Source organism: Canis lupus, chromosome 32 (assembly GCF_003254725.2).
Source record: "Canis lupus dingo isolate Sandy chromosome 32, ASM325472v2, whole genome shotgun sequence".
Taxonomy (NCBI): domain Eukaryota; kingdom Metazoa; phylum Chordata; class Mammalia; order Carnivora; family Canidae; genus Canis; species Canis lupus.
This window is the reverse complement of record NC_064274.1, coordinates 3002754-3015786: the sequence shown is the minus strand read 5'-3', so window position 1 is coordinate 3015786 and position 13033 is coordinate 3002754. Positions and strand designations below refer to the sequence as shown.

The 13033-nt window shown below is 42.9% G+C and overlaps 1 protein-coding gene and 1 pseudogene across 1 annotated transcript in view; one reads left to right on the top strand and one right to left on the bottom strand.

Moving 5' to 3' along the window:
* The window catches only part of ANXA3 (annexin A3), a 43492-nt gene extending 43039 nt beyond the window's left edge, over positions 1 to 453 (bottom strand). The window contains exons 1-2 of the mRNA XM_035709607.2: positions 377 to 453; positions 53 to 238 (exon numbers count right to left, since the gene is read on the bottom strand). The gene's annotated coding sequence lies outside the window, so the exon portion shown is untranslated. The remainder of the gene's footprint in view (positions 1 to 52; positions 239 to 376) is intronic.
* On the top strand, positions 208 to 4819 carry LOC125754183 (coiled-coil-helix-coiled-coil-helix domain-containing protein 2-like; annotated as a pseudogene).
* Positions 4820 to 13033: the final 8214 nt, after the last annotated feature.

The window sequence follows — 13033 nt, the reverse complement described above, 5'->3', positions numbered from 1 at the left end:
CACCCCCACCCGCACCCCCACCCCCACCCGCACCCCCATAAACCTCTCTTACGCTTCTCTGGCGTTTCGGACGCATCTTGCCAGCAGATGCAAAAGCAAATCAAAACGCAGCACAGGTGCTCCTGGGTCTGGTTCAAAGCTTTGGCGAGTCGAGGCGGAGATGCCCAGAGCGTGCCGGGGCCAGGAGCTCGGGCGGGGGCCCTCTGCGCCCCGTCTGCTCCCTCTCCGACGGCCTCTGCTAAAGAAATGCTCAAGATTATCCCCGGGTTTGCCCCATTCCCTCTCTTCTTTCGCTCAGCAAAAACAGGTGCTGATAATCGCGGCATTTGGTGACGGCCACGAGGCCTAAGAAGCACTTTGGAAAGCCAGGGGATACCTGCACCGGGACTGCCCCCGTCTCGGAAACGAGGAAATGTAGACACGGAGATTGAGTGACTTCAGCAAAGTCATACAGGGAGGAAGTGAGAGAACTAGATTTCTGAACCCGGGTAGTTTTGTCCTTCCTCTGCTAAGCTTATTGGCCGTCTAGTATGAGGATTTGAACCACCGAGGTGGGGAGATAACAAGGTGCAAGGGCATCCTAGGCATCTGGAATAACAAATCAAATGCAGGAGGCTAAAAACTAAAGCCCTGGTTGTGTTGAGGGAATTGTGGGTCGTTGTGTGTTGGGGGGAGTAGTAGAGAGCAGTAGAAGCTACCATTTATTGGGTATCAGGCATTGGACTTAGTGCCCCATCGCATCCCCTCTTTTATCCTCAAGGGAACTCTAGGGGATGCAATTTTTATCAAAATGTGCCGCAGAGGGAACAAGCTTAGAAAAGTCAAGTGATTTACCCAAAGCCACTTGACTAAAAAGTGTCATGACTGGGATTCAGCACTGGCCTCAGCCTTTGTGTACCTTTCCTCTGGGCAGGGCTGGATCTTGAATGACATACTTTAGGTATTTGGGCATATTTTAGCAGGAATAGGGAAGTACTGACAGTGTTTGAGGGAGACTGGCACAGAGATCTAATTCGTCCTCTAAAAACATAGCTATGCAGGTTCCAGAAACAATGAATCCGAAGAGAGAAGTGAAATTAAAATCCTATAGGGAGGGGCACCTCCTATAGGGTGGCTCAGTGGTTGAGCATCTATCTGCCTTGGGCTCAGGTCATGATCCCGGGATCCAGGGATCAAGTCCCACATCAGGCTTACCCTCACTGCAGGGAGCCTGCTTCTCCCTCTGCTTATGTCTCTGCTGCTCTCTCTGTATCTCACGAATAAATAAATAAAATCTTTAAAAAATATATAAAATAAAATCCTATAGGGAGACTCTAGAGTCTCTGCCGCTTGGGCTTCAAAAGTGAGGTGGAATTGGGACAATTGTGGGGTTTGGGTTGTTGCAAGTTGGATTTCACAGTCCAACAGCAGGCTCACCCGCTGCTGCACGCCGGCAGCCAGGTATTGTGGCCCAAATGGCAACCACTGCAGCTACCGGTGCTTTGCTTTTCACATTAGAGCAATGCAGTTAAAGGTGCAGTAGTCCACCAACAAACGTCTGAGGGCAAAAGCAAAGGATGGAGGTCAGGGGAGAACAGGTGCCCTTTTCCAGAGAGAAGCAGCTGCCACTCTAGGGTGGAGTAAATTCTAGGATTTGTTCAAGAGGCCGAGTTAAACAACAACCAAGAGGGCTGGCCGTAATCATCAAGACAGTATGATTCTGGCACAGAAAACAGACAGATAGATCAATGGAACAGAACAGAGAACCCAGAATTGGACCCTCAACTCTATGGCCCACTCATCTTCAACAAAGCAGAAAAGACTATCCACTAGAAAAAGGACAGTCTCTTCAATAAATGGTGCTGGGAAAATTGGACAGCCACATGTGGCAGAATAAAACTGGACCATTTCCTCACACCATAAACAACAATAGACTCAAAATGGATGAAAGATCTAAATGTGAGACAAGAATCCATCAAAATCCTAGAGAACACAGGCAGCAACCTCTTTGACCTCAGCCATAGCAACTTCTTGCTAGACACATCCATGAAGGCAAGGGAAACAAAAGCAAACATGAACTCTTGGGACTTCATCAAGATAAGAAGCTTCTGCACAGCAAAGGAAACAGTCAACAGAACTCAAAGACAACCTGCAGAATGGGAGAAGATACTTGCAAATGACCTATCAGATAAAGGGCTAGTTTCCAAGATCTATAAAGAACTTGTTAAACTCAACACCAAAGAAACAATCCAATCATGAAATGGGCAAAAGCCATGAACAGAAATCTCACAGAGGAAGACATAGACATGGCCAACACGCACATGAGAAAATGCTCTGCATCACTTGCCATCAGGGAAATACAAATCAAAACCACAATGAGATACCACCTCACACCAATGAGAATTGGGAAAATTAACAAAGCAGGAAACCACAAATGTTGGAGAGGATGTGGAGAAAAGGGAACCCTCTTGCACTGTTGGTGGGAATGTGAACCGGTGCAGCCACTCTGGAAAATATTACAAACTTTTAGATGCTGTGCTGCTCCGATTATCCATGCTGCATGGGAGCCCACCCCACGGCAGCTCCCACACGGCCCCTGCGGCCAGCCAGGCACCTCAGGTGAGAGCTGCGCCTAGACCAGCACCAGCAGCTCACCCGCAGACAGGGGCTCCACCACCTGCTGTTGGCCCACCTGGTACTGCACCCCAGCAGCCAGGTCTGGTGGTCCAAATGGCAACCACTGCAGCCGACTTGACTGTGGGCTCTGGTGTCAGGCACATGATAGGTCCTGCCATCCCCGGGGCTTCGGTGGAAGAAGTGATGCTGAGCCTTCAAGGCCTGACATCACTTACCAGGAGCCTCGGGGAACCCAGCCAGCATGCCAGCAGCAGCAGTTTGGCCCATGCCACTCTGAGATGAAACAGTTCCTGGGGTGTGCCCAGAACCAGGGTGACCTTAAGCTTTGTGAAGGTTTCAGCGACGTGCTCAGTGCAGATTTGCAAATGGATTAGCCTAATCAAGAAACTCAAATTGAGGATATGGAAAATCATCTCTCATGACCAAGTTAATTTAGCATAATAATTAATGGTGAAGATATAAAGTGTAAAACCACCAGTTAAACCTCTCTTTCATCATTAAATACAGACTTCTTCAGAATTGGAATGAAAAAGAGTGTTCTTAGTAAAGAAGTCCATAATGGTTTGAATTTGGGGCTGGGCAGATGTTTGTGTGCCTCTTTAAGTCACCTTTTGTGATGTTATCATTTGTGAATTAATTAGAATAAAGTGATTCCGCCCCCCCCAAAAAAAGAAAAAAAACCAGTATGGAAGTTCTTCAAAGAGTTAAAAACAGGGCTGCATTACAACCCAGCAATTGCACTACTGGGTATTTACCCCAGAGATACAAATGTAGTGATCTGAAGGGGTACCTGCACCCCAATGTTTATAGCAGCAACAGCCAAATTGTGGAAGGAGCCAAAATGCCCTTCAACAGATGAATAGAGAAGATGGGATATATATATATATATATATGCACAATGGAATATTATTCAGCCATCAAAATTTTGCCATTTGCAATGATGTGGATGAAACTATAGGATTCTTTTTGGAACTGTAGGATATTATGCTTAATGAAATTAGTCAATCAGAGAAAGACAATTATCATATGATTTCACTTATACGTGGAATTTAAGAAACAAAGCAGAGGATCATAGGGGAAGAGAGGAAAAAATAAAACAAGATGAAATCAGAGAGGGAGACAAACCGTAAGAGACTCTTAATCTTAGGAAACAAACTGAGGGTTGCTGGAGGGGAGGGGGTGGAGGATGGAGTAACTGGGTGATGGACATTAAACAGGGCACGTGATGTAATGAGCCCTGGGTGATATATAAGACTGATGAACCACTGACCTCTACCTATGAAACCAATAATACATTATATGTTAATTAATTGCATTTAAATAAAATTTAAAAAGGGGGGGGGGCTGGGAACGACCTGACACAGAACGCCAAGAAGAGCACTTAGTCCGTTTGGTCTACTCTAACAGGCTACCACAGACTGAGTGGCTTTTTTTGTTGTTGTTCATGATAGAGAGAGAGAGAGAGAGGGGCAGAGACACAGGCAGAGGGAGAAGCAGGCTCCATGCACCTGGAGTCCGACATGTGACTCGATCCCGGGACTCGAGGATTACACCCTGGGCCGAAGGCAGGCACTAAACCACTGAGCCACCCAGGGATCCCCTGACTAAGTGGCTTATTAAGTGACAAAAGGCATTTCTCACAGTCCTGGGGGCTGGGAAGTCCAAGATCAAGGCTCCAGCAGGTTTCATGTCTGGTAAGGGCCCTCTTCCTGGTTTGAAGACAGTTGTCTTCTTGCTGTGCCTTCCATGGCCTAAAGGGCAAGAGAGCTCTTTGGGGCCTTTTTTATAAGGGCGCAAATCCCATTCATGACAGCTCTGCCCTCATGATCTAATCACCCCAAAGGCCCCACCTCCAAATGCCATTGCTTTGTTAGGGTAGGATCGCAATGTATTAGTTTGGGGGAGATACATTCAGACCATAGCTAGCAGCTTACAACAACTCCCACAATCTCTTCTTAAAAAGTTACTATATAAAATTTTTAATCATGAGATATTTTAGAGATACCAACAAGAATAAATGACAGAATAATATTGACTACCTGTGTACTCATCACCCAGCTTTATCAGAGCTTAAATATTATGTTGTTTTCGTTTAGAATGTTTTTGAGATATTTTAAAAGGTAAATAGATACAACCGATGTTCCTTTTGTGCTCTTTCTGATCTATTTGCTTCCCTCTTTCTCCAGAGATAACCCAACAATAAACTCAGTTACTATTTTTGTGCATGTGGTTATACTTGTTTCAAAATATTGATATGTTCATAAATATTAAATTACACCCTTCAGTAGATTTTTAAACTTTAAGGAATTATATCATGATATATAGTCTTCCACTAGCTCTTTTAGTTCAATGCTAGCTACTCTAATAGCTACAGTCATTTTAACTGCTGCATTATATTTCATTTTAGGACTACATCATGGTTCATCCATCCTTCTTCTGATGGTGGACATTACATTGTTTCAGTATTTTTCTACTATGAATAATTTTGCAATGAGCATTATTGTACATAGTTTCTTGTTCACAGGCATATGAGTTGGTGACATTATCACTTGAAAATAAAATAAGGAAAGAAAAAAGAGAAAACACTTGAATGCTTGGTACAGGAAGCAGGTGGTTACTAGGAGAAGGTATGAAAAGCTTCCAGATTAGGATACTTCAAAGACCAGGTTTTTTTAAAAAAATATTTTATTTATTTATTCATGAGAGACACACAGAGAGGGGCAGAGACAGGCAGATGCAGAAGCAGACTCCATGCAAGGAGCCCAATGTGGAACTCGATCCGAGGACCCTGGGATCACACCCTGAGCTGAAGTTCAACCACTGAGCCACCGAGGTATCCCAAAGATTAGTTTTCAAGTGGGACAATATTGTGAAAAATTTGAGAGGATGGATGGATGTATCAGCTACTGCCACCATAATGCTATATAACAAGCCATCCTGAAATTCAAGGGCCTGAAAGAAGTCAACTACTCTCTCAGATCTGCAGAATCTGGGGGCTGGGGTAGCTCTGTTCATGTGCTCATTCTAAGTTCAAGCTAAAAGGGCAACACTACCTGGTGGAAGCTCTTCTGGTGATGTCAGAGTACAAGAGGGCACACGCGACTATACAAGTACTTCTCAAGCCCTTGCTTGCACCATGACTTCTAACATCTAACATCTAACAAATAGGATGGCCAGTCCTTTTTGAGTGGGATGGATGGGTGGGTGGGCAGAGGATAATTCTGAAGAGTACCTTAACCCATCTTAGCCGTATACTGAGTGGTGTTGAGGAGGGGTTGCGAGCTTCCAACGTGGCCGAACTTTGTCAAATGGAACAAGGACAACTACAGAAGCTCCTACATCCAATATTCAGGTCTGGGGACAGGTAGGAGTTTTGAAGCTCTCAACATCCCAGGAGAGTGTTAGCCATGGATATATGACTTTCCTAAGAAAAAGAGCTCAACCGGTAAACCATCAAATATTATTTTGGTCTTTGAAACAACAAAATATTCAACAATTTAGTTAATTTTTTTAAGCACCAGCTGTATACCAGGTGCTGTTCCAAATGTGTTGTGCACATCATCTTATTTAACTAACACCCCAACCAAATGAGGTAGGTCCTATCATGTATTATTTCTAAGAGTTGCAGAAACTGTACAATGTAAGATCCTGGGCCAAGGTCACACAGCCAGTAAATCATGTACTTAAGATTCAAACTCAGTCGACCTGCTCCAAAGCTTATCTTAATCAGTACAATAACAAATCTACACATAACGCCAAAAGGCTGACTCAAGGCTCCCATGGGAATGAGGGGGAGGAGGAAGGACTAGCCGTTAATCTAAGTGAAACTATTCTTTAATGTTCAAAAGCTCCACAGTTACAGTCACATTCTCTAATAAGAGAAACTTCCATTATTCATGATCCCTTGTTAGCTCAGTAGACAAGGGAAGAAATATAGATTAACTGCCTTTTATGGGTCCCTCCCATTTCTGGAAGGATATTATTCAACAAAAGTGACCCATGTGCAAAATGTTGGTTGACATGCAGCAGTAGGAGAGGGGCAGATGGTTTGGGTATTCTGACTTCTGTGGCTCAAAATTCTGTACCAAATTATGATGGACATGTATGGTAAGCAAAATAATGGCCAAAACAATCCCCAGAAACTTTAATATGTTATGTTACATGGCAAGGAAGAACTATGGTTGCAGATGGAATTAAGGTTGCTATCAGCTGACCTTAATATAAATATAAAGAGATTATCCTGGAATATCTACATGGGCCAAGTATAATCACAAGGGTCCTTATATGGGGGAAAGGGGAGCAGACGCTGAGCAGAAACCTCTAGAAACTGGGTAAGACAAGGAAATGAATTCTCTCTTGAAGCCTCTAGATGGCATGCAGCCTGCTGACATTGTGATGTTAGCCTACTGAGACCCAGTTTGGACTTCTGACCTCTAGAACTGTAAGATAATAAACTTTTGTCCTTTTGAGCCACTAAATTTGTGGTAATCTGTTACAGCAGCAGTAGAAAACAAACACAGCACTCCTGTGGGCATGACCTCCACCTGGGTGCTTCTACCCTCCAAGCAGTGCAGTTTGAGCTTTCTATCAGAGCCAAACAGAAATTGAATAAATCTGGTTATAGCTAAGAAAATTTAAAAGAGAAAAAGAATAGTTCAACTTCCTCGGTTAATAAAACTTTATTTTAAGATGCTTGCACGGTTGGGTTTTTTTTAATTCTAAAAAAATGTACATCAAAGTCTTGGCTCTGAAACACCCTGCAAACCCCTCCCCCGCCCCCACCCCGGCCTCATCCCCTCTACTCACTGCTGCCCCTTCAGGTAAGCACTTTCTTTCTTTAACTACTTGTCTAGCCTTTTCATGTTTTTGTTTTGTTTTGTTTTGTTTTGTTTTTAAGCAAAATCAAGCAAAACAAATACACAAAAGCAGTACATTTTTACAGTTTTGGACCTTGTTTTCTCAATTTTTTGCTTTTTGATCAAAACAGAGGTGTGGATTTATTTTAGTTAAAATTCATTTGTAAATATTTGTTGACTGCACACTACCTGTAATACATAGCACTGTGGTCAATGCTATGGAAGATTAAAGGGACATAACGAGACAGAGCTCAGATATCAATGAATTTATAATCTGAGGTCAAGACCAGCTCCTGGGAAGCTAAAGTCAGTAATTCATTTATGTTTTATGATTTGTTATACATAATGCTAACCTCTGGGGAAAGGACTTGTGGATGTAGAAGAAAAGGGACACTAAAAGTCTGGGACAGTCAAGGAAGTATGCAATGCAATCGGAAGGATTTTAACATTATCGTTTGAAAGAATTCTTTCTTTTTCATTTGAAATTAGTGTGCCCCGTTTTTCTTAATCACAGACTAAGGTTACCTTACTGCCATTACTATTACTCTGAGAAAAGTTGTGAAAATATTCACTTTAAGAAAAGGATTAGAACTAGTAAGTTGTCATTTAGCTGCTTGTAAGCTTTTGGTTTGCTTTATCTACAGTAACTTGAATGGTCAGAATGAATTTTTTTTCTAGTCTTCCAGTGGATAATACATGATGCCCCTTTACCAATACAGAGGCTGCTGGGCTTCAGAAAGTTCTAGAGCAGTGGTTCTATGGGCTGGGATATGGGAACCTGTTAGAAGTTCAAATTCTGTCAGACTTATCCCAGACCTACTGTTTTAATAAGCCTTCCAGGTGACTCTGATGCAGCCTAGAGCTTGAGGACCACTGCCTTAAGATGATATCCTTACTTAAATGGAAGAGGAGCTGCATTGGGAAAAAGCAGAGAAACAGCCTTGCTTAAAAAGCCAGTGCATGGGAGCCCGCCAGATTCATAAGGCTAAAGTCATGATGGGCTTTCTTCCAAGAGAGAAGGTGTGACAATGTTCTGCCTTCCATTGTGCATTGTAACTCCTGACTCCCGTTCAGAGTTTGCCACAATAAACTATTAAGTACCGTCTCATCCTGGAAAATTCTGGAATTAGCATAGTGGCAGGAGGTGGATAGTTATTGAGAACCTATTATTTCCGCCAGACATTGAGTAATGAATGCCTTTGCAGACATGGTGTTATTTCATGCTTACTAACCAGTTTAGATTTAGTGTGATTAGCTTTGTTTTGCAAATTATTTATTTTTTAATTTTATTTATTCATGAGAGACACAGAGCGAGAGAGGCAGAGACACAGGCAGAGGGAGAAGCAGGCTCCATGCAGGGAGCCCGACGTGGGCCTCAATCCTGATCCCGAGTCTCCAGAGTCACGCCCTGGGTCGAAGGCGGCGCTAAACCGCTGAGCCACCCGCACTGCCCTGTTTTGCAAATTTAGAGACAGGCTTGGAGGGCTCCGGTAACTTGCACAGCTTGTGTGCCACACAACCAGGAAGTCATAGGGCTGGATTTACATCCAGAAGGAAATGAGCTACAGGTGGTGTTAATGTAGGATTTATTTTAATTATTTCAGGTTCATGGTTTAACATCTGGTTTCAGGATGGCAACTTTGAAGATTTTATTTATTTTACAGAGAGAGAGAGAGCGAGCGAGCAGGGGGAGCTGCAGAGGGAGAGGGAGAAGCAGGTTCTCCTTTGAGCAGGGAGTCTGATGTGAGGCTTGATCCCGGGACCCTAGGATCATGACCCAAGTCGAAGGCAGCTGGTTATCCAGCTGAGCCACCCAGACACCCCAGGCAAAGTATACTCTAACCATTTTTAAAATTATTCTTATTTTAACAACTGCCCAGTTACCATCTTTTGGACTGGAGTCATGCTATGGCATCATTAGAAAGCTAATATTTTTTTCCTCAAAGGATGAATTTTCCCAGAAGGAAATGTTGGATGATAATAATGATAAAAGTTAGGATCTCAGAAACCAGGTTTGTAAGAAAAAGAACTCAGAAAAGATGATTTGATGAAATTTTCACCATTTTAAATACATAGAACTACTTTCTAGTTTTTCTAAAACTTCTTCTAGAAGCTAATTTTTCCTATATCACCTTTTCCCTCTCTAAATAGAATAATTTGCAAGACAAATATAAGATTTTGGACCAAAATTATTAAGGTATATTTAAAATATGTGCTAGAATGGAGGTAAAAACTAATAAAGGCAGATTTAATTGACCAAGTGGTTGTAGATATGAAATATATTTGCTCTTACAGTGGTGAGGCTGGCTTGACATGCAAAAGCAAATTGCTAAATTTTTAGGAATTTTGCAAGCAAATCCAGCCATTATTAAACATTGTACTAAATAAGCACAATTGAATAAATTATGTTAAAAACAAAGACACCCAAACTTCCTAAATATTTTACATTTTACTGTTCTTGATCTTTTTGAAGCTATTTATGTCTAGTATATCTGTGTAGTAGAAATTCTGTATGAAGTTGAGATCCTGTGCATCTCTCCCCAACTCCACGTTCAGGGAAACTGTGGTGGTAGGTTGATTGGCCATGGTGGGGCGTATACAACAGAAAACCAGCAAATGCTACAAATCAGGCCTCTGCTGACTCCAAACGCTGGTCTGAACTTTTATCAGCATGCTGCTGCTGATAGCAATGGGCAAACTTAAAATGAAGACATGATTTGAGTTCAAGTGTTTGTCTTTGAATTATATCTGAAAACTATGGCCAATGGCACCGAATTTAAGGACCATTTAATAAGAGTTCTGGCAGAACAGAAATAGCATACTCAGAGGGTTTGGAGAATTTTAAAAAGGGACTATTTACAGGGGAGCCTGAGTGGTTTGGCTCATGTCTGATCCCAGGGTCCAGGGATAAAGCCCCACATCGGGCTCCCTGCTAAGCAGGGAGTCTGCTTCTCCCTCTCCCTCTGCTCGCTCAACCTCGTTCATGCACGCTCTCTCATAATTTTTTTTAAAGGACAGAGTGTAGGCAGCATTAGGTTAAAGGAATCCAGACTGATGATGAAGACCCTAGGACTAGAAAGAGGATGAAATCATTACTGCTTTTACACTTAACAGGGCAAGGGAAGGATGCTGTTACCAGAACTTTTTGTGAATTGGACTGTGGAAGAGAGGCTGTGGCTCAGGAGGGAACCAACCAGAACCACACATAGCAAGGCAATGGGGAGTAGGGGGGCAGGGATAGACACAGTGTAACTTCTCTCCCATCAGTTTGGCCAATTTTGACCAGAAGCCGAGGGGCAAGGGAGTGTTGGAGAAGCATTTCTGGCAAGTTGGTTTCCTGGAGCACAAACAGGGCAGAGAATCCCTGTAGAGACAGAATAAGCAGCAAAGGGACTTTTGCTGAGCCACTAGTATTGAGCATTGGTTCATTTTGTTTTTTTGGGTTTTTTGTTTGAGCATTAGTTCATTTTGGACACATTCCTTAGTGAGGGATATTTAAGGGAGACATCTTGAAACGGTATTTTAAAATATATATATTTAATTTATTTATTCATAAGAGACACAGAGAGAGAGGCAGACACACAGGCAGAGGAAGAGGCAAGTTCCCTGTGGGGAGCCCAATGCGGGACTCGATCCCCAGACCCCAGATCAGGCCCTGAGCCGAAGGCAGATGCTCAACCGCTGAGCCATCCAGACATCCCTTGAAACTGGTTTTTAACTATTAATCCCAGAGAGTGGGATTCTAGTCAACTTTTATAACTAACTAGTCTTGGAACTTGGTGGCCTTAAAGGAGCCAGGGAGAAAACTGATAGCTGTTCGTTTTAGAGAAAGTTGTAGGATGGGTCTATTTTATTGTACTAATCAAGGGACCACACTTTTCTTTTTTGTTTTTTAAAGATTTGAGAGAGAAAGCCAGAGAGAGAGAGAGAGAGAGAGAGAGCGAGCGAGCACGTGCAGGAAGGAAGGGCAGAGGTAGAACCAGACTCCACGCTGAAGAGTGAGCCAGACGCAGAGCTCGATCCCAGGACCCCAGGATCCTGACCCGAGCCAAAAGCAGACACTTAACCGAATGAGCCACCCAGGCACCCAAGTGACCACATTTTTCATGACAAGCATTAAATCCAAGTTATAGGAACTTTGGACCATTTTTTAAAATACCAATTTGTACTTGTGAAGAAGGCCTTTTGGTAAAGACTGGAAATCCTACTTTTCATATGGCACTTTCAAAGAAAATTATCCAGGACAATGACCTGCAACTATCTCATAGGGTTGTCATGAGGACTGAATGAGGTAGAAAGTGCTACAGAGTCATTGCTCCTGAGTGCCAGATGTGCCCGATGTATCACTTGAGCGTCCTGGGCTACTTGCTACTCTCAGGACACCAATCTAAAGGGCTCCTAGTTAGAGTTCTCTCGGGCTCTTTGGGGCTAGATATTACACAATTGTGGCATTTTAGTATTAGGCTGAGAGATCTAAAACAACTGATACTAAACTATTTTTTAACCAACAAAACCAACGATTATATGAGGCTGAACCTGCTGAGTTATTCTCAGCATCTCAGTATCTCCCTCTCCTGTTCCCACGTTTCTTCAAAACCTTCATCTGTGAGGTATTGCAAGCTCTAAATGAGAACTCATTTTTTTTGCCACTTACCCCCAAGTTTTCTAAGTTTTATGCCTGTGAAATTGCAGGTCTCAGGGAGCATTTTCATAGTCAATCTTAATGATTCAGAAATTGCTTCCTGATAGACCTTCTCTATGGGCCAGAGAGAAATGTGCACTAGGGCTTAGAGCTCTGCTGTTAGGCAAAGGACAATCACAGGAAACCTCCAGGAAGTGAGGGTTACACAAAGTCTCAGTAGTACCTAAGGAAATCCTAGGCAGGGTAGTGGCCTCCTTTCCCCAGATTTTATGAAAACATGCTTTCTCAGGTCTTGCTGAGATTGCAAATGTGCCATGAAAAGGTGCCAACAGAGCTCTGCTGCTCACTGTCATTGGCAATATTTTTGTTTTTTCATATAAAGTAGCTCCCCTGAGGGGACAGAGACACAAATGCACAGACTCCCAGAATGCCAAGACAGGGCTCAGTTGCTTTCTGACTCTGCCATTGCCTCTTCACATGCCAATCAACTTATCTGAGCCTTGGTCATCTCTCCAGGGTGAGTTAGGGAGACAAACATTGACGAACGTTCATGGTGCATAAAAGGACCTAGCCATTTTCACACTACATCAAGGGTTCTAAGAGGGTTTGATGGTAATAAATACAGCATAAGTAATCATCTTATTGTATTGCGCGTGGAGATTTGTATTAGTCCTCTTCATACTAGGGTTTCGACCGACTGCAGAAGCTGAGCTAGGATGATCTGGGGTTGTGTACTTTCTTTTTCCTCTGGCTCTTAGCATGGTCAGTGTGTGTCTCAGAGTCAATCCCTCAGGCAAGTTTTCACCAAAGAACTCAGCCTCAAATTTTGGAATGCTTTTGCCATCTCAAAGGTGAAGTCTTATGTTAATGAGAGGAGTCATCTAAAAAGAGTATGGAAAAAAATGCAACCAGACCGTCA